This window comes from Odontesthes bonariensis, chromosome 14 (assembly GCF_027942865.1).
Source record: "Odontesthes bonariensis isolate fOdoBon6 chromosome 14, fOdoBon6.hap1, whole genome shotgun sequence".
NCBI classification, from domain to species: Eukaryota; Metazoa; Chordata; class Actinopteri; order Atheriniformes; family Atherinopsidae; genus Odontesthes; species Odontesthes bonariensis.
The window spans coordinates 32,534,428-32,559,362 of record NC_134519.1 but is presented as its reverse complement, the minus strand read 5'-3'; positions in this window follow the sequence as shown (position 1 = coordinate 32,559,362).

Sequence of the window (24,935 nt, the reverse complement as noted above, 5' to 3'; positions counted from 1 at the left end):
GAAAGCCTGGCTGCTGCTCTTAAAGCATGGCTGCTGCTGTTAAAGCCTGGCTAATGTGAAAGCCTGTCTGCTGTTAAAACCTGGCTGCTGCTGTTTAAGCCTTTGCTTCTATGATAGCCTGGCTGCTGTTAAAGCCTGGCTTCTGCTTTTAAAGCCTGGCAGCTGTTAAAGCCTGGCTGCTACTTTTAAAGCCTGGCTGCTGTTAAATCCTGGCTGCTGTTAAAGCCTGGCTGTTGCTGTTAAAGCCAGGCTGCTACTCTTAAAGCCTGGCTGCTGTTAAAGACTGGGTGCTGCTGTCAAAGCCTGGCTGCTGCTGTTAAAGTATGGCTGCTACTCTTAAAGCCTGGCTGCTGTTAAAGCCTGGCTGCTGCATTTACAGCCTCGCTGCTGCTGTGAAAGCCTGGCTGCTGCTGCGAAAACCTGGCTGCTGCTCTTAAAGCATGGCTGCTGCTGTTAAAGCTTGGCTAATGTGAAAGCCTGTCTGCTGTTAAAACCTGGCTGCTGCTGTTTAAGCCTTTGCTTCTGTGATAGCCTGGCTGCTGTTAAATCCTGGCTGCTGCTTTTAAAGCCTGGCTGCTGTTAAAGCCTGGCTGCTACTCTTAAAGCCTGGCTGCTGTTAAAGCCTGGCTGTTGCTTTTTTAGCCTGGCTGCTGCTGTGAAATTCTGGCTGCTGCTGTTAAACCCTTTCTGCTGCTGTGAAAGCCTGTCTGCTGCTTTTAAAGCCTGGCTGCTGCTGTGAAAGCCTGGCTGCTGCTCTTAAAGCATGGCTGCTGCTGTTAAAGCCTTGCTAATGTGAAAGCCTGTCTGCTGTTAATACCTGGCTGCTGCTGTTTAAGCCTTTGCTTCTATGATAGCCTGGTTGCTGTTAAAGCCTGGCTGCTGCTTTTAAAGCCTGGCTGCTGTTAAAGCCTGGCTGCTACTTTTAAAGCCTGGCTGCTGTCAAAGCCTGGCTGCTGTGTTAAAGTCTGGCTGCTACTCTTAAAGCCTGGCTGCTGTTAAAGCCTGGCTGCTGCATTTACAGCCTCGCTGCTGCTGTGAAAGCCTGGCTGCTGCTGTGAAAACCTGGCTGCTGCTCTTAAAGCATGGCTGCTGCTGTTAAAGCTTGGATAATGTGAAAGCCTGTCTGCTGTTAAAACCTGGCTGCTGCTGTTTAAGCCTTTGCTTCTGTGATAGCCTGGCTGCTGTTAAAGCCTGGCTGCTGCTTTTAAAGCCTGGCTGCTGCTTTTAAAGCCTGGCTGCTGCTTTTAAAGCCTGGCTGCTGCTGTTAAAGTCTGGCTGCTACTCTTAAAGCCTGGCTGCTGTTAAAGCCTGGCTGCTGCATTTACAGCCTCGCTGCTGCTGTGAAAGCCTGGCTGCTGCTGTGAAAACCTGGCTGCTGCTCTTAAAGCATGTCTGCTGCTGTTAAAGCTTGGCTAATGTGAAAGCCTGTCTGCTGTTAAAACCTGGCTGCTGCTGTTTAAGCCTTTGCTTCTGTGATAGCCTGGCTGCTGTTAAAGCCTGGCTGCTGCTTTTAAAGCCTGGCTGCTGTTAAAGCCTGGCTGCTACTCTTAAAGCCTGGCTGCTGTTAAAGCCTGGCTGTTGCTGTTTTAGCCTGGCTGCTGCTGTGAAATTCTGGCTGCTGCTGTTAAACCCTTTCTGCTGCTGTGAAAGCCTGTCTGCTGCTCTTAAAGCCTGGCTGCTGCTGTGAAAGCCTGGCTGCTGCTCTTAAAGCATGGCTGCTGCTGTTAAAGCCTGGCTAATGTGAAAGCCTGTCTGCTATTAAAACCTGGCTGCTGCTGTTTAAGCCTTTGCTTCTATGATAGCCTGGTTGCTGTTAAAGCCTGGCTGCTGCTTTTAAAGCCTGGCTGCTGTTAAAGCCTGGCTGCTACTTTTAAAGCCTGGCTGCTGTCAAAGCCTGGCTGCTGCTGTTAAAGTCTGGCTGCTACTCTTAAAGCCTGGCTGCTGTTAAAGCTTGGCTGCTGCATTTACAGCCTCGCTGCTGCTGTGAAAGCCTGGCTGCTGCTGTGAAAACCTGGCTGCTGCTCTTAAAGCATGGCTGCTGCTGTTAAAGCTTGGCTAATGTGAAAGCCTGTCTGCTGTTAAAACCTGGCTGCTGCTGTTTAAGCCTTTGCTTCTGTGATAGCCTGGCTGCTGTTAAAGCCTGGCTGCTGCTTTTAAAGCCTGGCTGCTGTTAAAGCCTGGCTGCTACTCTTAAAGCCTGGCTGCTGTTAAAGCCTGGCTGTTGCTGTTTTAGCCTGGCTGCTGCTGTGAAATTCTGGCTGCTGCTGTTAAACCCTTTCTGCTGCTGTGAAAGCCTGTCTGCTGCTCTTAAAGCCTGGCTGCTGCTGTGAAAGCCTGGCTAATGTGAAAGCCTGTCTGCTATTAAAACCTGGCTGCTGCTGTTTAAGCCTTTGCTTCTATGATAGCCTGGTTGCTGTTAAAGCCTGGCTGCTGCTTTTAAAGCCTGGCTGCTACTTTTAAAGCCTGGCTGCTGTTAAAGACTGGGTGCTGCTGTCAAAGCCTGGCTGCTGTTGTTAAAGTCTGGCTGCTACTCTTAAAGCCTGGCTGCTGTTAAAGCCTGGCTGCTGCCGTGAAAGCCTGTCATCTGCTGTTAAAGCCTGGCTGCTTCTGCTAAAGCCTGGCAACTGTTAAAGCCTGGCTGCTACTTTTAAAGCCTGGCTGCTGTCAAAGCCTGGCTGCTGCTGTTAAAGTCTGGCTGCTACTCTTAAAGCCTGGCTGCTGTTAAAGCTTGGCTGCTGCATTTACAGCCTCGCTGCTGCTGTGAAAGCCTGGCTGCTGCTGTGAAAACCTGGCTGCTGCTCTTAAAGCATGGCTGCTGCTGTTAAAGCTTGGCTAATGTGAAAGCCTGTCTGCTGTTAAAACCTGGCTGCTGCTGTTTAAGCCTTTGCTTCTGTGATAGCCTGGCTGCTGTTAAAGCCTGGCTGCTGCTTTTAAAGCCTGGCTGCTGCTGTGAAAGCCTGGCTGCTGCTCTTAAAGCATGGCTGCTGCTGTTAAAGCCTGGCTAATGTGAAAGCCTGTCTGCTATTAAAACCTGGCTGCTGCTGTTTAAGCCTTTGCTTCTATGATAGCCTGGTTGCTGTTAAAGCCTGGCTGCTGCTTTTAAAGCCTGGCTGCTGTTAAAGCCTGGCTGCTGCTGTTAAAGTCTGGCTGCTACTCTTAAAGCCTGGCTGCTGTTAAAGCTTGGCTGCTGCATTTACAGCCTCGCTGCTGCTGTGAAAGCCTGGCTGCTGCTGTGAAAACCTGGCTTCTGCTCTTAAAGCATGGCTGCTGCTGTTAAAGCTTGGCTAATGTGAAAGCCTGTCTGCTGTTAAAACCTGGCTGCTGCTGTTTAAGCCTTTGCTTCTGTGATAGCCTGGCTGCTGTTAAAGCCTGGCTGCTGCTTTTAAAGCCTGGCTGCTGTTAAAGCCTGGCTGCTACTCTTAAAGCCTGGCTGCTGTTAAAGCCTGGCTGTTGCTTTTAAAGCCTGGCTGCTGCTGTTAAAGCCTGGCTGCTGCTTTTAAAGCCTGGCTGCTGTTAAAGCCTGGCTGCTACTCTTAAAGCCTGGCTGCTGTTAAAGCCTGGCTGCTGCTTTTAAAGCCTGGCTGCTGCTTTTAAAGCCTGGCTGCTGCTTTTAAAGCCTGGCTGCTACTCTTAAAGCCTGGCTGCTGTTAAAGCCTGGCTGTTGCTGTTAAAGCCGGGCTGCTACTCTTAAAGCCTGGCTGCTGTTAAAGACTGGGTGCTGCTGTCAAAGCCTGGCTGCTGTTGTTAAAGTCTGGCTGCTACTCTTAAAGCCTGGCTGCTGTTAAAGCCTGGCTGCTGCCGTGAAAGCCTGTCATCTGCTGTTAAAGCCTGGCTGCTTCTGCTAAAGCCTGGCAACTGTTAAAGCCTGGATGCTGCATTTACAGCCTCGCTGCTGCTGTGAAAGCCTGTCTGCTGCTGTTAAAGCCTGGCTGTTGCTGTGAAAGCCTGGCTGCTGCTGTGAAAGCCTGGCTGCTGCTTTGAAAGCCTGGCTGCTGCTGTTAAAGCCTGGCTGCTGCTGTTAAAGCCTGGCTGCTGCTGTTAAAGCCTGGCTGCTGCTGTTAAAGCCTGGCTGCTGCTATTAAAGCCTTGCTGCTTCTGTTAAAGCCTGGCTGCTGCATTTAAAGCCTCGCTGCTGCTGTGAAAGCCTGTCTGCTGCTCTTAAAGCCTGGCTGCTGCTGTGAAAGCCTGGCTGCTGCTCTTAAAGCATGGCTGCTGCTGTTAAAGCCTGGCTAATGTGAAAGCCTGTCTGCTGTTAAAACCTGGCTGCTGCTGTTTAAGCCTTTGCTTCTATGATAGCCTGGCTGCTGTTAAAGCCTGGCTTCTGCTTTTAAAGCCTGGCAGCTGTTAAAGCCTGGCTGCTACTTTTAAAGCCTGGCTGCTGTTAAATCCTGGCTGCTGTTAAAGCCTGGCTGTTGCTGTTAAAGCCAGGCTGCTACTCTTAAAGCCTGGCTGCTGTTAAAGACTGGGTGCTGCTGTCAAAGCCTGGCTGCTGCTGTTAAAGTATGGCTGCTACTCTTAAAGCCTGGCTGCTGTTAAAGCCTGGCTGCTGCATTTACAGCCTCGCTGCTGCTGTGAAAGCCTGGCTGCTGCTGCGAAAACCTGGCTGCTGCTCTTAAAGCATGGCTGCTGCTGTTAAAGCTTGGCTAATGTGAAAGCCTGTCTGCTGTTAAAACCTGGCTGCTGCTGTTTAAGCCTTTGCTTCTGTGATAGCCTGGCTGCTGTTAAAGCCTGGCTGCTGCTTTTAAAGCCTGGCTGCTGTTAAAGCCTGGCTGCTACTCTTAAAGCCTGGCTGCTGTTAAAGCCTGGCTGTTGCTTTTTTAGCCTGGCTGCTGCTGTGAAATTCTGGCTGCTGCTGTTAAACCCTTTCTGCTGCTGTGAAAGCCTGTCTGCTGCTTTTAAAGCCTGGCTGCTGCTGTGAAAGCCTGGCTGCTGCTCTTAAAGCATGGCTGCTGCTGTTAAAGCCTTGCTAATGTGAAAGCCTGTCTGCTGTTAATACCTGGCTGCTGCTGTTTAAGCCTTTGCTTCTATGATAGCCTGGTTGCTGTTAAAGCCTGGCTGCTGCTTTTAAAGCCTGGCTGCTGTTAAAGCCTGGCTGCTACTTTTAAAGCCTGGCTGCTGTCAAAGCCTGGCTGCTGTGTTAAAGTCTGGCTGCTACTCTTAAAGCCTGGCTGCTGTTAAAGCCTGGCTGCTGCATTTACAGCCTCGCTGCTGCTGTGAAAGCCTGGCTGCTGCTGTGAAAACCTGGCTGCTGCTCTTAAAGCATGGCTGCTGCTGTTAAAGCTTGGATAATGTGAAAGCCTGTCTGCTGTTAAAACCTGGCTGCTGCTGTTTAAGCCTTTGCTTCTGTGATAGCCTGGCTGCTGTTAAAGCCTGGCTGCTGCTTTTAAAGCCTGGCTGCTGCTTTTAAAGCCTGGCTGCTGCTTTTAAAGCCTGGCTGCTGCTGTTAAAGTCTGGCTGCTACTCTTAAAGCCTGGCTGCTGTTAAAGCCTGGCTGCTGCATTTACAGCCTCGCTGCTGCTGTGAAAGCCTGGCTGCTGCTGTGAAAACCTGGCTGCTGCTCTTAAAGCATGTCTGCTGCTGTTAAAGCTTGGCTAATGTGAAAGCCTGTCTGCTGTTAAAACCTGGCTGCTGCTGTTTAAGCCTTTGCTTCTGTGATAGCCTGGCTGCTGTTAAAGCCTGGCTGCTGCTTTTAAAGCCTGGCTGCTGTTAAAGCCTGGCTGCTACTCTTAAAGCCTGGCTGCTGTTAAAGCCTGGCTGTTGCTGTTTTAGCCTGGCTGCTGCTGTGAAATTCTGGCTGCTGCTGTTAAACCCTTTCTGCTGCTGTGAAAGCCTGTCTGCTGCTCTTAAAGCCTGGCTGCTGCTGTGAAAGCCTGGCTGCTGCTCTTAAAGCATGGCTGCTGCTGTTAAAGCCTGGCTAATGTGAAAGCCTGTCTGCTATTAAAACCTGGCTGCTGCTGTTTAAGCCTTTGCTTCTATGATAGCCTGGTTGCTGTTAAAGCCTGGCTGCTGCTTTTAAAGCCTGGCTGCTGTTAAAGCCTGGCTGCTACTTTTAAAGCCTGGCTGCTGTCAAAGCCTGGCTGCTGCTGTTAAAGTCTGGCTGCTACTCTTAAAGCCTGGCTGCTGTTAAAGCTTGGCTGCTGCATTTACAGCCTCGCTGCTGCTGTGAAAGCCTGGCTGCTGCTGTGAAAACCTGGCTGCTGCTCTTAAAGCATGGCTGCTGCTGTTAAAGCTTGGCTAATGTGAAAGCCTGTCTGCTGTTAAAACCTGGCTGCTGCTGTTTAAGCCTTTGCTTCTGTGATAGCCTGGCTGCTGTTAAAGCCTGGCTGCTGCTTTTAAAGCCTGGCTGCTGCTTTTAAAGCCTGGCTGCTGCTGTTAAAGTCTGGCTGCTACTCTTAAAGCCTGGCTGCTGTTAACGCCTGGCAGCTGCATTTACAGCCTCGCTGCTGCTGTGAAAGCCTGGCTGCTGCTGTGAAAACCTGGCTGCTGCTCTTAAAGCATGGCTGCTGCTGTTAAAGCTTGGCTAATGTGAAAGCCTGTCTGCTGTTAAAACCTGGCTGCTGCTGTTTAAGCCTTTGCTTCTGTGATAGCCTGGCTGCTGTTAAAGCCTGGCTGCTGCTTTTAAAGCCTGACTGCTGTTAAAGCCTGGCTGCTACTCTTAAAGCCTGGCTGCTGTTAAAGCCTGGCTGTTGCTGTTTTAGCCTGGCTGCTGCTGTGAAATTCTGGCTGCTGCTGTTAAACCCTTTCTGCTGCTGTGAAAGCCTGTCTGCTGCTCTTAAAGCCTGGCTGCTGCTGTGAAAGCCTGGCTGCTGCTCTTAAAGCATGGCTGCTGCTGTTAAAGCCTGGCTAATGTGAAAGCCTGTCTGCTATTAAAACCTGGCTGCTGCTGTTTAAGCCTTTGCTTCTATGATAGCCTGGTTGCTGTTAAAGCCTGGCTGCTGCTTTTAAAGCCTGGCTGCTGTTAAAGCCTGGCTGCTACTTTTAAAGCCTGGCTGCTGTCAAAGCCTGGCTGCTGCTGTTAAAGTCTGGCTGCTACTCTTAAAGCCTGGCTGCTGTTAAAGCTTGGCTGCTGCATTTACAGCCTCGCTGCTGCTGTGAAAGCCTGGCTGCTGCTGTGAAAACCTGGCTGCTGCTCTTAAAGCATGGCTGCTGCTGTTAAAGCTTGGCTAATGTGAAAGCCTGTCTGCTGTTAAAACCTGGCTGCTGCTGTTTAAGCCTTTGCTTCTGTGATAGCCTGGCTGCTGTTAAAGCCTGGCTGCTGCTTTTAAAGCCTGGCTGCTGCTTTTAAAGCCTGGCTGCTGCTGTTAAAGTCTGGCTGCTACTCTTAAAGCCTGGCTGCTGTTAACGCCTGGCAGCTGCATTTACAGCCTCGCTGCTGCTGTGAAAGCCTGGCTGCTGCTGTGAAAACCTGGCTGCTGCTCTTAAAGCATGGCTGCTGCTGTTAAAGCTTGGCTAATGTGAAAGCCTGTCTGCTGTTAAAACCTGGCTGCTGCTGTTTAAGCCTTTGCTTCTGTGATAGCCTGGCTGCTGTTAAAGCCTGGCTGCTGCTGTGAAAGCCTGGCTGCTGTTAAAGCCTGGCTGCTACTCTTAAAGCCTGGCTGCTGTTAAAGCCTGGCTGTTGCTGTTTTAGCCTGGCTGCTGCTGTGAAATTCTGGCTGCTGCTGTTAAACCCTTTCTGCTGCTGTGAAAGCCTGTCTGCTGCTCTTAAAGCCTGGCTGCTGCTGTGAAAGCCTGGCTGCTGCTCTTAAAGCATGGCTGCTGCTGTTAAAGCCTGGCTAATGTGAAAGCCTGTCTGCTATTAAAACCTGGCTGCTGCTGTTTAAGCCTTTGCTTCTATGATAGCCTGGTTGCTGTTAAAGCCTGGCTGCTGCTTTTAAAGCCTGGCTGCTGTTAAAGCCTGGCTGCTACTTTTAAAGCCTGGCTGCTGTCAAAGCCTGGCTGCTGCTGTTAAAGTCTGGCTGCTACTCTTAAAGCCTGGCTGCTGTTAAAGCTTGGCTGCTGCATTTATAGCCTCGCTGCTGCTGTGAAAGCCTGGCTGCTGCTGTGAAAACCTGGCTGCTGCTCTTAAAGCATGGCTGCTGCTGTTAAAGCTTGGCTAATGTGAAAGCCTGTCTGCTGTTAAAACCTGGCTGCTGCTGTTTAAGCCTTTGCTTCTGTGATAGCCTGGCTGCTGTTAAAGCCTGGCTGCTGCTTTTAAAGCCTGGCTGCTGTTAAAGCCTGGCTGCTACTCTTAAAGCCTGGCTGCTGTTAAAGCCTGGCTGTTGCTGTTTTAGCCTGGCTGCTGCTGTGAAATTCTGGCTGCTGCTGTTAAACCCTTTCTGCTGCTGTGAAAGCCTGTCTGCTGCTCTTAAAGCCTGGCTGCTGCTGTGAAAGCCTGGCTAATGTGAAAGCCTGTCTGCTATTAAAACCTGGCTGCTGCTGTTTAAGCCTTTGCTTCTATGATAGCCTGGTTGCTGTTAAAGCCTGGCTGCTGCTTTTAAAGCCTGGCTGCTACTTTTAAAGCCTGGCTGCTGTTAAAGACTGGGTGCTGCTGTCAAAGCCTGGCTGCTGTTGTTAAAGTCTGGCTGCTACTCTTAAAGCCTGGCTGCTGTTAAAGCCTGGCTGCTGCCGTGAAAGCCTGTCATCTGCTGTTAAAGCCTGGCTGCTTCTGCTAAAGCCTGGCAACTGTTAAAGCCTGGCTGCTACTTTTAAAGCCTGGCTGCTGTCAAAGCCTGGCTGCTGCTGTTAAAGTCTGGCTGCTACTCTTAAAGCCTGGCTGCTGTTAAAGCTTGGCTGCTGCATTTACAGCCTCGCTGCTGCTGTGAAAGCCTGGCTGCTGCTGTGAAAACCTGGCTGCTGCTCTTAAAGCATGGCTGCTGCTGTTAAAGCTTGGCTAATGTGAAAGCCTGTCTGCTGTTAAAACCTGGCTGCTGCTGTTTAAGCCTTTGCTTCTGTGATAGCCTGGCTGCTGTTAAAGCCTGGCTGCTGCTTTTAAAGCCTGGCTGCTGCTGTGAAAGCCTGGCTGCTGCTCTTAAAGCATGGCTGCTGCTGTTAAAGCCTGGCTAATGTGAAAGCCTGTCTGCTATTAAAACCTGGCTGCTGCTGTTTAAGCCTTTGCTTCTATGATAGCCTGGTTGCTGTTAAAGCCTGGCTGCTGCTTTTAAAGCCTGGCTGCTGTTAAAGCCTGGCTGCTGCTGTTAAAGTCTGGCTGCTACTCTTAAAGCCTGGCTGCTGTTAAAGCTTGGCTGCTGCATTTACAGCCTCGCTGCTGCTGTGAAAGCCTGGCTGCTGCTGTGAAAACCTGGCTTCTGCTCTTAAAGCATGGCTGCTGCTGTTAAAGCTTGGCTAATGTGAAAGCCTGTCTGCTGTTAAAACCTGGCTGCTGCTGTTTAAGCCTTTGCTTCTGTGATAGCCTGGCTGCTGTTAAAGCCTGGCTGCTGCTTTTAAAGCCTGGCTGCTGCTTTTAAAGCCTGGCTGCTGCTGTTAAAGTCTGGCTGCTACTCTTAAAGCCTGGCTGCTGTTAAAGCCTGGCTGCTGCATTTACAGCCTCGCTGCTGCTGTGAAAGCCTGGCTGCTGCTGTGAAAACCTGGCTGCTGCTCTTAAAGCATGGCTGCTGCTGTTAAAGCTTGGCTAATGTGAAAGACTGTCTGCTGTTAAAACCTGGCTGCTGCTGTTTAAGCCTTTGCTTCTGTGATAGCCTGGCTGCTGTTAAAGCCTGGCTGCTGCTTTTAAAGCCTGGCTGCTGTTAAAGCCTGGCTGCTACTCTTAAAGCCTGGCTGCTGTTAAAGCCTGGCTGTTGCTGTTTTAGCCTGGCTGCTGCTGTGAAATTCTGGCTGCTGCTGTTAAACCCTTTCTGCTGCTGTGAAAGCCTGTCTGCTGCTCTTAAAGCCTGGCTGCTGCTGTGAAAGCCTGGCTGCTGCTCTTAAAGCATGGCTGCTGCTGTTAAAGCCTGGCTAATGTGAAAGCCTGTCTGCTATTAAAACCTGGCTGCTGCTGTTTAAGCCTTTGCTTCTATGATAGCCTGGTTGCTGTTAAAGCCTGGCTGCTGCTTTTAAAGCCTGGCTGCTGCTTTTAAAGCCTGGCTGCTACTTTTAAAGCCTGGCTGCTGTCAAAGCCTGGCTGCTGCTGTTAAAGTCTGGCTGCTACTCTTAAAGCCTGGCTGCTGTTAAAGCTTGGCTGCTGCATTTATAGCCTCGCTGCTGCTGTGAAAGCCTGGCTGCTGCTATGAAAACCTGGCTGCTGCTCTTAAAGCATGGCTGCTGCTGTTAAAGCTTGGCTAATGTGAAAGCCTGTCTGCTGTTAAAACCTGGCTGCTGCTGTTTAAGCCTTTGCTTCTGTGATAGCCTGGCTGCTGTTAAAGCCTGGCTGCTGCTTTTAAAGCCTGGCTGCTGCTTTTAAAGCCTGGCTGCTGCTTTTAAAGCCTGGCTGCTACTCTTAAAGCCTGGCTGCTGTTAAAGCCTGGCTGTTGCTGTTAAAGCCGGGCTGCTACTCTTAAAGCCTGGCTGCTGTTAAAGACTGGGTGCTGCTGTCAAAGCCTGGCTGCTGTTGTTAAAGTCTGGCTGCTACTCTTAAAGCCTGGCTGCTGTTAAAGCCTGGCTGCTGCCGTGAAAGCCTGTCATCTGCTGTTAAAGCCTGGCTGCTTCTGCTAAAGCCTGGCAACTGTTAAAGCCTGGATGCTGCATTTACAGCCTCGCTGCTGCTGTGAAAGCCTGTCTGCTGCTGTTAAAGCCTGGCTGTTGCTGTGAAAGCCTGGCTGCTGCTGTGAAAGCCTGGCTGCTGCTGTGAAAGCCTGGCTGCTGCTGTTAAAGCCTGGCTGCTGCTGTTAAAGCCTGGCTGCTGCTGTTAAAGCCTGGCTGCTGCTGTTAAAGCCTGGCTGCTGCTATTAAAGCCTGGCTGCTGCTGTTAAAGCCTGGCTGCTGCATTTAAAGCCTCGCTGCTGCTGTGAAAGCCTGGCTGCTGCTCTTAAAACATGGCTGCTGCTGTTAAAGCCTGGCTAATGTGAAAGCCTGTCTGCTGTTAAAACCTGGCTTCTGCTGTTTAAGCCTTTGCTTCTATGATAGCCTGGCTGCTGTTAAAGCCTGGCTTCTGCTTTTAAAGCCTGGCTGCTGTTAAAGCCTGGCTGCTACTTTTAAAGCCTGGCTGCTGTTAAATCCTGGCTGCTGTTAAAGCCTGGCTGTTGCTGTTAAAGCCAGGCTGCTACTCTTAAAGCCTGGCTGCTGTTAAAGACTGGGTGCTGCTGTCAAAGCCTGGCTGCTGCTGTTAAAGTCTGGCTGCTACTCTTAAAGCCTGGCTGCTGTTAAAGCCTGTCTGCTGCATTTACAGCCTCGCTGCTGCTGTGAAAGCCTGGCTGCTGCTGTGAAAACCTGGCTGCTGCTCTTAAAGCATGGCTGCTGCTGTTAAAGCTTGGCTAATGTGAAAGCCTGTCTGCTGTTAAAACCTGGCTGCTGCTGTTTAAGCCTTTGCTTCTGTGATAGCCTGGCTGCTGTTAAAGCCTGGCTGCTGCTTTTAAAGCCTGACTGCTGTTAAAGCCTGGCTGCTACTCTTAAAGCCTGGCTGCTGTTAAAGCCTGGCTGTTGCTGTTTTAGCCTGGCTGCTGCTGTGAAATTCTGGCTGCTGCTGTTAAACCCTTTCTGCTGCTGTGAAAGCCTGTCTGCTGCTCTTAAAGCCTGGCTGCTGCTGTGAAAGCCTGGCTGCTGCTCTTAAAGCATGGCTGCTGCTGTTAAAGCCTGGCTAATGTGAAAGCCTGTCTGCTATTAAAACCTGGCTGCTGCTGTTTAAGCCTTTGCTTCTATGATAGCCTGGTTGCTGTTAAAGCCTGGCTGCTGCTTTTAAAGCCTGGCTGCTGTTAAAGCCTGGCTGCTACTTTTAAAGCCTGGCTGCTGTCAAAGCCTGGCTGCTGCTGTTAAAGTCTGGCTGCTACTCTTAAAGCCTGGCTGCTGTTAAAGCTTGGCTGCTGCATTTACAGCCTCGCTGCTGCTGTGAAAGCCTGGCTGCTGCTGTGAAAACCTGGCTGCTGCTCTTAAAGCATGGCTGCTGCTGTTAAAGCTTGGCTAATGTGAAAGCCTGTCTGCTGTTAAAACCTGGCTGCTGCTGTTTAAGCCTTTGCTTCTGTGATAGCCTGGCTGCTGTTAAAGCCTGGCTGCTGCTTTTAAAGCCTGGCTGCTGCTTTTAAAGCCTGGCTGCTGCTGTTAAAGTCTGGCTGCTACTCTTAAAGCCTGGCTGCTGTTAACGCCTGGCAGCTGCATTTACAGCCTCGCTGCTGCTGTGAAAGCCTGGCTGCTGCTGTGAAAACCTGGCTGCTGCTCTTAAAGCATGGCTGCTGCTGTTAAAGCTTGGCTAATGTGAAAGCCTGTCTGCTGTTAAAACCTGGCTGCTGCTGTTTAAGCCTTTGCTTCTGTGATAGCCTGGCTGCTGTTAAAGCCTGGCTGCTGCTTTTAAAGCCTGGCTGCTGTTAAAGCCTGGCTGCTACTCTTAAAGCCTGGCTGCTGTTAAAGCCTGGCTGTTGCTGTTTTAGCCTGGCTGCTGCTGTGAAATTCTGGCTGCTGCTGTTAAACCCTTTCTGCTGCTGTGAAAGCCTGTCTGCTGCTCTTAAAGCCTGGCTGCTGCTGTGAAAGCCTGGCTGCTGCTCTTAAAGCATGGCTGCTGCTGTTAAAGCCTGGCTAATGTGAAAGCCTGTCTGCTATTAAAACCTGGCTGCTGCTGTTTAAGCCTTTGCTTCTATGATAGCCTGGTTGCTGTTAAAGCCTGGCTGCTGCTTTTAAAGCCTGGCTGCTGTTAAAGCCTGGCTGCTACTTTTAAAGCCTGGCTGCTGTCAAAGCCTGGCTGCTGCTGTTGAAGTCTGGCTGCTACTCTTAAAGCCTGGCTGCTGTTAAAGCTTGGCTGCTGCATTTACAGCCTCGCTGCTGCTGTGAAAGCCTGGCTGCTGCTGTGAAAACCTGGCTGCTGCTCTTAAAGCATGGCTGCTGCTGTTAAAGCTTGGCTAATGTGAAAGCCTGTCTGCTGTTAAAACCTGGCTGCTGCTGTTTAAGCCTTTGCTTCTGTGATAGCCTGGCTGCTGTTAAAGCCTGGCTGCTGCTTTTAAAGCCTGGCTGCTGCTTTTAAAGCCTGGCTGCTGCTGTTAAAGTCTGGCTGCTACTCTTAAAGCCTGGCTGCTGTTAAAGCCTGGCTGCTGCATTTACAGCCTCGCTGCTGCTGTGAAAGCCTGGCTGCTGCTGTGAAAACCTGGCTGCTGCTCTTAAAGCATGGCTGCTGCTGTTAAAGCTTGGCTAATGTGAAAGCCTGTCTGCTGTTAAAACCTGGCTGCTGCTGTTTAAGCCTTTGCTTCTGTGATAGCCTGGCTGCTGTTAAAGCCTGGCTGCTGCTTTTAAAGCCTGGCTGCTGTTAAAGCCTGGCTGCTACTCTTAAAGCCTGGCTGCTGTTAAAGCCTGGCTGTTGCTGTTTTAGCCTGGCTGCTGCTGTGAAATTCTGGCTGCTGCTGTTAAACCCTTTCTGCTGCTGTGAAAGCCTGTCTGCTGCTCTTAAAGCCTGGCTGCTGCTGTGAAAGCCTGGCTGCTGCTCTTAAAGCATGGCTGCTGCTGTTAAAGCCTGGCTAATGTGAAAGCCTGTCTGCTATTAAAACCTGGCTGCTGCTGTTTAAGCCTTTGCTTCTATGATAGCCTGGTTGCTGTTAAAGCCTGGCTGCTGCTTTTAAAGCCTGGCTGCTGCTTTTAAAGCCTGGCTGCTACTTTTAAAGCCTGGCTGCTGTCAAAGCCTGGCTGCTGCTGTTAAAGTCTGGCTGCAACTCTTAAAGCCTGGCTGCTGTTAAAGCTTGGCTGCTGCATTTATAGCCTCGCTGCTGCTGTGAAAGCCTGGCTGCTGCTATGAAAACCTGGCTGCTGCTCTTAAAGCATGGCTGCTGCTGTTAAAGCTTGGCTAATGTGAAAGCCTGTCTGCTGTTAAAACCTGGCTGCTGCTGTTTAAGCCTTTGCTTCTGTGATAGCCTGGCTGCTGTTAAAGCCTGGCTGCTGCTTTTAAAGCCTGGCTGCTGCTTTTAAAGCCTGGCTGCTGCTTTTAAAGCCTGGCTGCTACTCTTAAAGCCTGGCTGCTGTTAAAGCCTGGCTGTTGCTGTTAAAGCCGGGCTGCTACTCTTAAAGCCTGGCTGCTGTTAAAGACTGGGTGCTGCTGTCAAAGCCTGGCTGCTGTTGTTAAAGTCTGGCTGCTACTCTTAAAGCCTGGCTGCTGTTAAAGCCTGGCTGCTGCCGTGAAAGCCTGTCATCTGCTGTTAAAGCCTGGCTGCTTCTGCTAAAGCCTGGCAACTGTTAAAGCCTGGATGCTGCATTTACAGCCTCGCTGCTGCTGTGAAAGCCTGTCTGCTGCTGTTAAAGCCTGGCTGTTGCTGTGAAAGCCTGGCTGCTGCTGTGAAAGCCTGGCTGCTGCTGTGAAAGCCTGGCTGCTGCTGTTAAAGCCTGGCTGCTGCTGTTAAAGCCTGGCTGCTGCTGTTAAAGCCTGGCTGCTGCTGTTAAAGCCTGGCTGCTGCTATTAAAGCCTGGCTGCTGCTGTTAAAGCCTGGCTGCTGCATTTAAAGCCTCGCTGCTGCTGTGAAAGCCTGGCTGCTGCTCTTAAAACATGGCTGCTGCTGTTAAAGCCTGGCTAATGTGAAAGCCTGTCTGCTGTTAAAACCTGGCTTCTGCTGTTTAAGCCTTTGCTTCTATTATAGCCTGGCTGCTGTTAAAGCCTGGCTTCTGCTTTTAAAGCCTGGCTGCTGTTAAAGCCTGGCTGCTACTTTTAAAGCCTGGCTGCTGTTAAATCCTGGCTGCTGTTAAAGCCTGGCTGTTGCTGTTAAAGCCAGGCTGCTACTCTTAAAGCCTGGCTGCTGTTAAAGACTGGGTGCTGCTGTCAAAGCCTGGCTGCTGCTGTTAAAGTCTGGCTGCTACTCTTAAAGCCTGGCTGCTGTTAAAGCCTGTCTGCTGCATTTACAGCCTCGCTGCTGCTGTGAAAGCCTGGCTGCTGCTGTGAAAACCTGGCTGCTGCTCTTAAAGCATGGCTGCTGCTGTTAAAGCTTGGCTAATGTGAAAGCCTGTCTGCTGTTAAAACCTGGCTGCTGCTGTTTAAGCCTTTGCTTCTGTGATAGCCTGGCTGCTGTTAAAGCCTGGCTGCTGCTTTTAAAGCCTGACTGCTGTTAAAGCCTGGCTGCTACTCTTAAAGCCTGGCTGCTGTTAAAGCCTGGCTGTTGCTGTTTTAGCCTGGCTGCTGCTGTGAAATTCTGGCTGCTGCTGTTAAACCCTTTCTGCTGCTGTGAAAGCCTGTCTGCTGCTCTTAAAGCCTGGCTGCTGCTGTGAAAGCCTGGCTGCTGCTCTTAAAGCATGGCTGCTGCTGTTAAAGACTGGCTAATGTGAAAGCCTGTCTGCTGTTAATACCTGGCTGCTGCTGTTTAAGCCTTTGCTTCTATGATAGCCTGGTTGCTGTTAAAGCCTGGCTGCTGCTTTTAAAGCCTGGCTGCTGTTAAAGCCTGGCTGCTACTTTTAAAGCCTGGCTGCTGTCAAAGCCTGGCTGCTGCTGTTAAAGTCTGGCTGCTACTCTTAAAGCCTGGCTGCTGTTAAAGCCTGGCTGCTGCATTTACAGCCTCGCTGCTGCTGTGAAAGCCTGGCTGCTGCTGTGAAAACCTGGCTGCTGCTCTTAAAGCATGGCTGCTGCTGTTAAAGCGTTGCTAATGTGAAAGCCTGTCTGCTGTTAAAACCTGGCTGCTGCTGTTTAAGCCTTTGCTTCTGTGATAGCCTGGCTGCTGTTAAAGCCTGGCTGCTGCTTTTAAAGCCTGGCTGCTGCTTTTAAAGCCTGGCTGCTGCTTTTAAAGCCTGGCTGCTGCTGTTAAAGTCTGGCTGCTACTCTTAAAGCCTGGCTGCTGTTTAAGCCTGGCTGCTGCATTTACAGCCTCGCTGCTGCTGTGAAAGCCTGGCTGCTGCTGTGAAAACCTGGCTGCTGCTCTTAAAGCATGGCTGCTGCTGTTAAAGCTTGGCTAATGTGAAAGCCTGTCTGCTGTTAAAACCTGGCTGCTGCTGTTTAAGCCTTTGCTTCTGTGATAGCCTGGCTGCTGTTAAAGCCTGGCTGCTGCTTTTAAAGCCTGGCTGCTGTTAAAGCCTGGCTGCTACTCTTAAAGCCTGGCTGCTGTTAAAGCCTGGCTGTTGCTGTTTTAGCCTGGCTGCTGCTGTGAAATTCTGGCTGCTGCTGTTAAACCCTTTCTGCTGCTGTGAAAGCCTGTCTGCTGCTCTTAAAGCCTGGCTGCTGCTGTTAAAGCCTTGCTAATGTGAAAGCCTGTCTGCTGTTAATACCTGGCTGCTGCTGTTTAAGCCTTTGCTTCTATGATAGCCTGGTTGCTGCTTTTAAAGCCTGGCTGCTGTTAAAGCCTGGCTGCTACTTTTAAAGCCTGGCTGCTGTCAAAGCCTGGCTGCTGCTGTTAAACCCTTTCTGCTGCTGTGAAAGCCTGTCTGCTGATCTTAAAGCCTGGCTGCTGCTGTGAAAGCCTGGCTGCTGCTGTGAAAGCCTGGCTGCTGCTGTGAAAGCCTGGCTGCTGCTGTTAAAGCCTGGCTGCTTCTGTTAAAGCCGGGTTACTGTTAACGCCTGGCTGCTGCATTTAAAGCCTCGCTGCTGCTGTGAAAGCCTGTCTATTGCTGTTAAAGCCTGGCTGCTGCTGTGAAAGCCTGGCTGCTGCTGTTAAAGCCTGGCTGCGGTGAAAGCCTGGCTGCTGTTAAAGCCTTGCTGCTTCCTTTAAAGCCTTTCCACTGTTAAAGCCTGGCTACTGCATTTAATGCCTCGCTGCTGCTGTGAAAGCCTGTCTGCTGCTGTTAAAGCCTGGCTGCTACTGTTAAAGCTTGGCTGCTGCTGTGAAAGCCTGGCTGCTGCTGTTACAGCCTGGCTGCTGCTTTTAAAGCCTGGCTGCTGTTGTAAAAGCCTGGCTGCTGCTGTTAAAGCCTGGCAGCTGATTTTAAAGCCTGGCTGCTGCTGTTAAAGCATGGCTGCTGCTGTCAAAGCCTGGCTAATGTGAAAGCCTGTCTGCTGTTAAAACCTGGCTGCTGCTGTTAAAGCCAGGCTGCTGCTTTTAAAGCCTGGCTGCTGTTAAAGCCTGGCTGCTACTCTTAAAGCCTGTCTGCTGTTAAAGCCTGGCTGTTGCTGTTAAAGCCTGGCTGCTACTCTTAAAGCCTTGCTGCTGTTAAAGCCTGGCTGTTGCTGTTAAAGCCTGGCTGCTACTCTTAAAGCCTTGCTGCTGTTAAAGCCTGGCTGCTGCTGTCAAAGCCTGGCTGCTGCTGTTAAAGTCTGGCTGCTACTCTTAAAGCCTGGCTGCTGTTAAAGCCTGGCTGCTGCTGTCAAAGCCTGGCTGCTGCTGTGAAAGCCTGTCATCTGCTGTTAAAGCCTGGCTGCTGCATTTACAGCCTCGCTGATGCTGTGAAAGACTGGCTGCTGCTGTTAAAGCCTGGCTGCTGCTGTTACAGCCTGGCTGCTGCTGTTAAAGCCTGGCTGCGGTGAAAGCCTGGCTGCTGTTAAAGCCTTGCTGCTTCCTTTAAACCCTTTCCACTGTTAAAGCCTGGCTACTGCATTTAAAGCCTGTCTGCTGCTGTGAAAGCCTGTCTGCTGCTGTTGAAGCCTGGCTGCTGCTGTGAAAGCCTGTCTGCTGTGAAAGCCTGGCTGTTGCTGTTAAAGCCTGGCTGCTACTGTTAAAGCCTGGCTGCTACTGTTAAAGCCTGGCTTCTGCATTTAAAGCCTCGCTGCTGCTGTGAAAGACTGGCTGCTGCTGTTAAAACATCGCTGCTGCTGTGAAAGCCTGGCTTCTGCTGTTAGAGCCTGGCTGCAGTTACAGCCTGGTTGCTGTTATAGCCTGCCTTCTGCTGTTAAAGCCTGGCTGCTGCTGTGAAAGCCTGGCTGCTGCTGTGAAAGCCTGGCTGCTGTGAAAGCCTGGCTGCTGCTGTTAAAGCCTGGCTGCTGCTGTGAAAGCCTGGCTGCTGTTAAAGCCTGCCTTCTGCTGTTAAAGCCTGGCTGCTGCTGTGAAAGCCTGGCTGCTGTGAAAGCCTGGCTGCTGCTGTTAAAGCCTGGCTGCTGCTGTGAAAGCCTGGCTGCTGCTGTTAAATCCTTTCTGCTGCTGTGAAAGCCTGTCTGCTGCTCTTAAAGCCTGGCTGCTGCTGTGAAAGCCTGGCTGCTGCTGTGAACGCCTGGGTGCTGCTCTTAAAGCATGGCTGCTGCTGTTAAAGCCTGGCTAATGTGAAAGCCTGTCTGCTGTTAAAACCTGGCTGCTGCTGTTTAAGCCTTTGCTTCTATGATAGCCTGGTTGCTGTTAAAGCCTGGCTGCTGCTTTTAAAGCCTGGCTGCTGTTAAAGCCTGGCTGCTACTTTTAAAGCCTGGCTGCTGTTAAATCCTGGCTGCTGTTAAAGCCTGGCTGTTGCTGTTAAAGCCTGGCTGCTACTCTTAAAGCCTGGCTGCTGTTAAAGACTGGGTGCTGCTGTCAAAGCCTGGCTGCTGCTGTTAAAGTCTGGCTGCAACTCTTAAAGCCTGGCTGCTGTTAAAGCCTGGCTGCTGCTGTGAAAGCCTGTCATCTGCTGTTAATGCCTGGCTGCTTCTGTTAAAGCCTAGCTACTGTTAAAGTCTGGATGCTGCATTTACAGCCTCGCTGCTGCTGTGAAAGCCTGTCTGCTGCTGTTAAAGCCTGGCTGTTGCTGTGAAAGCCTGGCTGCTGCTGTGAAAGCCTGGCTGCTGCTGTGAAAGCCTGGCTGCTGCTGTTAAAGCCTGGCTGCTGCTGTTAAAGCCTGGCTGATGCATGTAAAGCCTCACTGCTGCTGTGAAAGCCTGGCTTCTGCTGTGAAAGCCTGTCTGCTGCTGTTAAAGCCTGGCTGCTGCTGTGAAAGCATGGCTGCTTCTGTTAAAGCATGGCTGCTGCTGTTAAAGCCTGGCTAATGTGAAAGCCTGTCTGCTGTTAAAACCTGGCTGCTGCTGTTTAAGCCTTTGCTTCTGTGATAGCTTGGCTACTGTTAAAGCCTGGCTGCTGTTTTTAAAGCCTGACTGCTGTTAAAGCCTGGCTGCTGCTCTTAAAGCCTGGCTGCTGCTGTGAAAGCCTGGCTGCTGCTGTGAACGCCTGGCTGCTGCTCTTAAAGCACGGCTGCTGCTGTTAAAGCCTGGCTAATGTGAAAGCCTGTCTGCTGTTAAAACCTGGCTGCTGCTGTTTAAGCCTTTGCTTCTATGATAGCCTGGTTGCTGTTAAAGCCTGGCTGCTGCTTTTAAAGCCTGGCTGCTGTTAAAGCCTGGCTGCTGCTCTTAAAGCCTGGCTGCTGCTGTGAAAGCCTGGCTGCTGCTGTGAACGCCTGGCTGCTGCTCTTAAAGCATGGCTGCTGCTGTTAAAGCCTGGCTAATGTGAAAGCCTGTCTGCTGTTAAAACCTGGCTGCTGCTGTTTAAGCCTTTGCTTCTATGATAGCCTGGTTGCTGTTAAAGCCTGGCTGCTGCTTTTAAAGCCTGGCTGCTGTTAAAGCCTGGCTGCTACTTTTAAAGCCTGGCTGCTGTTAAATCCTGGCTGCTGTTAAAGCCTGGCTGTTGCTGTTAAAGCCTGGCTGCTACTCTTAAAGCCTGGCTGCTGTTAAAGCCTGGCTGCTGCTGTGAAAGCCTGTCATCTGCTGTTAAAGCCTGGCTGCCTCTGTTAAAGCCTGGCTACTGTTAACGTCTGGATGCTGCATTTACAGCATCGCTGCTGCTGTGAAAGCCTGTCTGCTGCTGTTAAAGCCTGGCTGTTGCTGTGAAAGCCTGGCTGCTGCTGTGAAAGCCTGGCTGCTGCTGTGAAAGCCTGGCTGCTGCTGTTAAAGCCTGGCTGCTGCTGTTAAAGCCTGGCTGCTGCTGTTAAAGCCTGGCTGCTGCATGTAAAGCCTCACTGCTGCTGTGAAAGCCTGGCTTCTGCTGTGAAAGCCTGTCTGCTGCTGTTAAAGCCTGGCTGCTGCTGTGAAAGCATGGCTGCTTCTGTTAAAGCATGGCTGCTGCTGTTAAAGCCTGGCTAATGTGAAAGCCTGTCTACTGTGAAAGCCTGGCTGCTGCTGTGAAAGCCTGGCTGCTGCTGTTAAAGCCTGGCTGCTGCTGTTAAAGCCTGGCAGCTGCTGTTAAAGCCTGGCTGCTGCTGTTAAAGCCTGGTTGCTGCATGTAAAGCCTCACTGCTGCTGTGAAAGCCTGGCTTCTGCTGTGAAAGCCTGTCTGCTGCTGTTAAAGCCTGGCTGCTGCTGTGAAAGCATGGCTGCTTCTGTTAAAGCATGGCTGCTGCTGTTAAAGCCTGGCTAATGTGAAAGCCTGTCTGCTGTTAAAACCTGGCTGCTGCTGTTTAAGCCTTTGCTTCTGTGATAGCCTGGCTACTGTTAAAGCCTGGCTGCTGCTTTTAAAGCCTGACTGCTGTTAAAGCCTGGCTGCTGCTCTTAAAGCCTGGCTGCTGCTGTGAAAGCCTGGCTGCTGCTGTGAACGCCTGGCTGCTGCTCTTAAAGCATGGCTGCTGCTGTTAAAGCCTGGCTAATGTGAAAGCCTGTCTGCTGTTAAAACCTGGCTGCTGCTGTTTAAGCCTTTGCTTCTATGATAGCCTGGTTGCTGTTAAAGCCTGGCTGCTGCTTTTAAAGCCTGGCTGCTGTTAAAGCCTGGCTGCTGCTCTTAAAGCCTGGCTGCTGCTGTGAAAGCCTGGCTGCTGCTGTGAACGCCTGGCTGCTGCTCTTAAAGCATGGCTGCTGCTGTTAAAGCCTGGCTAATGTGAAAGCATGTCTGCTGTTAAAACCTGGCTGCTGCTGTTTAAGCCTTTGCTTCTATGATAGCCTGGTTGCTGTTAAAGCCTGGCTGCTGCTTTTAAAGCCTGGCTGCTGTTAAAGCCTGGCTGCTACTTTTAAAGCCTGGCTGCTGTTAAATCCTGGCTGCTGTTAAAGCCTGGCTGTTGCTGTTAAAGCCTGGCTGCTACTCTTAAAGCCTGGCTGCTGTTAAAGACTGGGTGCTGCTGTAAAAGCCTGGCTGCTGCTGTTAAAGTCTGGCTGCAACTCTTAAAGCCTGGCTGCTGTTAAAGCCTGGCTGCTGCTGTGAAAGCCTGTCATCTGCTGTTAAAGCCTGGCTGCTTCTGTTAAAGCCTGGCTACTGTTAACGTCTGGATGCTGCATTTACAGCCTCGCTGCTGCTGTGAAAGCCTGTCTGTTGCTGTTAAAGCCTGGCTGTTGCTGTGAAAGCCTGGCTGTTGCTGTGAAAGCCTGGCTGCTTCTGTGAAAGCCTGGCTGCTGCTGTTAAAGCCTGGCTGCTGCTGTTAAAGCCTGGCAGCTGCTGTTAAAGCCTGGCTGCTGCTGTTAAAGCCTGGCTGCTGCATGTAAAGCCTCACTGCTGCTGTGAAAGCCTGGCTTCTGCTGTGAAAGCCTGTCTGCTGCTGTTAAAGCCTGGCTGCTGCTGTGAAAGCCTGTCTGCTGCTGTTAAAGCCTGGCTGCTACTGTTAAAGCTTGGCTGCTGCTGTTACAGCCTGGCTGCTGCTATTAAAGCCTGGCTGCTGCTGTAAAAGCCTGGCTGCTGCTGTTAAAGCCTGGCAGCTGATTTTAAAGCCTGGCTGCTGCTGTTAAAGCATGGCTGCTGCTGTTAAAGCCTGGCTAATGTGAAAGCCTGTCTGCTGTTAAAACCTGTCTGCTGCTGTTACAGCCAGGCTGCTGCTTTTAAAGCCTGGCTGCTGTTAAAGCCTGGCTGCTACTCTTAAAGCCTGTCTGCTGTTAAAGCCTGGCTGTTGCTGTTAAAGCCTGGCTGCTACTCTTAAAGCCTTGCTGCTGTTAAAGCCTGGCTGCTGCTGTCAAAGCCTGGCTGATGCTGTTAAAGTCTGGCTGCTACTCTTAAAGCCTGTCTGCTGTTAAAGCCTGGCTGTTGCTTTTAAAGCCTGGGTGCTACTCTTAAAGCCTTGCTGCTGTTAAAGCCTGGCTGCTGCTGTCAAAGCCTGGCTGCTGCTGTTAAAGTCTGGCTGCTACTCTTAAAGCCTGGCTGCTGTTAAAGCCTGGCTGCTGCTGTCAAAGCCTGGCTGCTGCTGTGAAAGCCTGTCATCTGCTGTTAAAGCCTGGCTGCTGCATTTACAGCCTCGCTGATGCTGTGAAAGACTGGCTGCTGCTGTTAAAGCCTGGCTGCTGCTGTTACAGCCTGGCTGCTGCTGTTAAAGCCTGGCTGCGGTGAAAGCCTGGCTGCTGTTAAAGCCTTGCTGCTTCCTTTAAAGCCTTTCCACTGTTAAAGCCTGGCTACTGCATTTAAAGCCTGGCTGCTGTTAAAGCCTGGCTGCTACTTTTAAAGCCTTGCTGCTGTTAAAGCCTGGCTGCTGCTGTCAAAGCCTGGCTGCTGCTGTTAAAGTCTGGCTGCTACTCTTAAAGCCTGGCTGCTGTTAAAGCCTGGCTGCTGCTGTCAAAGCCTGGCTGCTGCTGTGAAAGCCTGTCATCTGCTGTTAAAGCCTGGCTGCTGCATTTACAGCCTCGCTGCTGCTGTGAAAGCCTGGCTTCTGCTGTTAGAGCCTGGCTGCAGTTACAGCCTGGTTGCTGTTATAGCCTGCCTTCTGCTGTTAAAACCTGGCTGCTGCTGTTAAAGCCTGGCTGCTGTTAAAGCCTGCCTTCTGCTGTTAAAGCCTGGCTGCTGCTGTGAAAGCCTGGCTGCTGTGAAAGCCTGGCTGCTGCTGTTAAAGCCTGGCTGCTGCTGTTAAAGCATCGCTGCTGCTGTGAAAGCCTGGCTTCTGCTGTTAAAGCCTGGCTGCTGTGAAAGCCTGGCTGCTGTAAAAGTCTGGCTGCTGATAAAGCCTGGCTGCTGCTGTTAAAGCCTGGCTAATGTGAAAGCCTGGCTGCTGTTAAAACCTGGCTGCTGCTGTGAAAGCCTGGCTGCTGCTGTGAAAGCCTGGCTGCTGCTGTGAAAGCGTGGCTGCTGCTGTTAAAGCCTGGCTGCTGCTGTTAAAGCATGGCTGCTTCTGTTAAAGCCGGGTTACTGTTAACACCTGGCTGCTGCATTTAAAGCCTCGCTGCAGCTGTGAAAGCCTGTCTATTGCTGTTAAAGCCTGGCTGCTGCTGTGAAAGCCTGGCTGCTGCTGTCAAAGCCTGTCTATTGCTGTTAAAGCCTGGCTGCTGCTGTGAAAGCCTGGCTGCTGCTGTGAAAGCCTGGCTGATGCTGTTAAAGCCTGGCTGCTGCTGTTAAACCCTTTCTGCTGCTGTGAAAGCCTGTCTGCTGCTCTTAAAGCCTGGCTGCTGCTGTGAAAGCCTGGCTGCTGCTGTGAAAGCCTGGCTGCTGCTGTCAAAGCCTGTCTATTGGTGTTAAAGCCTGGCTGCTGCTGTGAAAGCCTGGCTGCTGCTGTGAAAGCCTGGCTGCTGCTGTTAAAGCCTGGCTGCTGCATTTAAAGCCTCGCTGCTGCTGTGAAAGCCTGTCTATTGCTGTTAAAGCCTGGCTGCTGCTGTGAAAGCTTGGCTGCTGCTGTGAAAGCCTGGCTGCTGCTGTGAAAGCCTGGCTGCTGCTGTGAAAGCCTAGCTGCTGCTGTTAAATCCTTTCTGCTGCTGTGAAAGCCTGTCTGCTGCTCTTAAAGCCTGGCTGCTGCTGTGAAAGCCTGGCTGCTGCTGTGAACGCCTGGCTGCTGCTCTTAAAGCATGGCTGCTGCTGTTAAAGCCTGGCTAATGTGAAAGCCTGTCTACTGTTAAAACCTGGCTGCTGCTGTTTAAGCCTTTGCTTCTATGATAGCCTGGTTGCTGTTAAAGCCTGGCTGCTGCTTTTAAAGCCTGGCTGCTACTTTTAAAGCCTGGCTGCTGTTAAATCCTGGCTGCTGTTAAAGCCTGGCTGTTGCTGTTAAAGCCTGGCTGCTACTGTTAAAGCCTGGCTGCTGTTAAAGACTGGGTGCTGCTATGAAAGCCTGGCTGCTGTGAAAGCCTGGCTGCTGCTGTTAAAGCCTGGCTGCTGCTGTGAAAGCCTGGCTGCTGTGAAAGCCTGGCTGCTGCTGTTAAAGCCTGGCTGCTGCTGTTAAAGCATCGCTGCTGCTGTGAAAGCCTGGCTGCTGCTGTTAAAGCCTGGCTGCTGCTGTTAAACCCTTTCTGCTGCTGTGAAAGCCTGTCTGCTGCTCTTAAAGCCTGGCTGCTGCTGTGAAAGCCTGGCTGCTGCTGTGAAAGCCTGGCTGCTGCTGTCAAAGCCTGTCTATTGCTGTTAAAGCCTGGCTGCTGCTGTGAAAGCCTGGCTGCTGCTGTGAAAGCCTGGCTGCTGCTGTTAAAGCCTGGCTGCTGCATTTAAAGCCTCGCTGCTGCTGTGAAAGCCTGTCTATTGCTGTTAAAGCCTGGCTGCTGCTGTGAAAGCTTGGCTGCTGCTGTGAAAGCCTGGCTGCTGCTGTGAAAGCCTGGCTGCTGCTGTGAAAGCCTGGCTGCTGCTGTTAAATCCTTTCTGCTGCTGTGAAAGCCTGTCTGCTGCTCTTAAAGCCTGGCTGCTGCTGTGAAAGCCTGGCTGCTGCTGTGAACGCCTGGCTGCTGCTCTTAAAGCATGGCTGCTGCTGTTAAAGCCTGGCTAATGTGAAAGCCTGTCTACTGTTAAAACCTGGCTGCTGCTGTTTAAGCCTTTGCTTCTATGATAGCCTGGTTGCTGTTAAAGCCTGGCTGCTGCTTTTAAAGCCTGGCTGCTACTTTTAAAGCCTGGCTGCTGTTAAATCCTGGCTGCTGTTAAAGCCTGGCTGTTGCTGTTAAAGCCTGGCTGCTACTCTTAAAGCCTGGCTGCTACTCTTAAAGCCTGGCTGCTGTTAAAGACTGGGTGCTGCTGTGAAAGCCTGGCTGCTGTGAAAGCCTGGCTGCTGCTGTTAAAGCCTGGCTGCTGCTGTGAAAGCCTGGCTGCTGTGAAAGCCTGGCTGCTGCTGTTAAAGCCTGGCTGCTACTGTTAAAGCATCGCTGCTGCTGTGAAAGCCTGGCTTCTGCTGTTAAAGCCTGGCTGCTGTGAAAGCCTGGCTGCTGTAAAAGTCTGGCTGCTGATAAAGCC